Source organism: Arachis ipaensis, chromosome B04, assembly GCF_000816755.2.
Source record: "Arachis ipaensis cultivar K30076 chromosome B04, Araip1.1, whole genome shotgun sequence".
In the NCBI taxonomy this organism is placed as follows: Eukaryota; Viridiplantae; Streptophyta; class Magnoliopsida; order Fabales; family Fabaceae; genus Arachis; species Arachis ipaensis.
In genome coordinates, this window is record NC_029788.2 from 4,150,576 (window position 1) to 4,151,316 (window position 741).

Sequence of the window (741 nt, forward strand, 5' to 3'; positions counted from 1 at the left end):
AAAAATAATTAATATTTAAATATTCTATATAAAAGTATTTTTAAATTTATCAATTATATTTAAATATAATAATATAAAATATTATTTATTATATTAAAATATTTTTAAAATAAAAAATTTTAGAAAATTATTTTTCAATATTTTTATTATTAAAAATTTATTAAACACATAAAAAAAAAATTTTGTAACAACTTAATAACTTGAAGAAAATACATAATCTTGTAAGTCTAAGGTCGGGGTGACAATATGTATTCTACTTATAGATATCAAATCTGATTCAATCCGATCGAGTAGGATTGTCAATTCAATTTACAGTAAGTAAGTTTTTCGGATCAAATAGGGTGTGAATTAGGGGTGGCAATGGGTATTGGGTAGGGTAGGGTAGGGTTTTGATCCAACTCTAACTCTACCGCGGGTTGAGAATATCCCAACCCTAATCCTACCCGCTCTTAACTCGCGGGTACCTGACCCTACTCGCGGGTTACAAAAAATATACAATATTATTATATAATTTGATGATAATTTAAAATAGAATTGATTTTTATGTAAAAAAAATATTAAATTATCAATTAATAATTTTCTTTTAGTGGCTAAGGATCTTTTGCATTTAGTGAGAGGTCTTTGATTCAATATCCACTTAAAACATATTTTTATATAAGTATATAATATAAACATATATAGAGTGTGGGTTGGTCAAGTAGGGTTGAAGCTCAACCCGCACCCTACCCGACCCGCACGAGA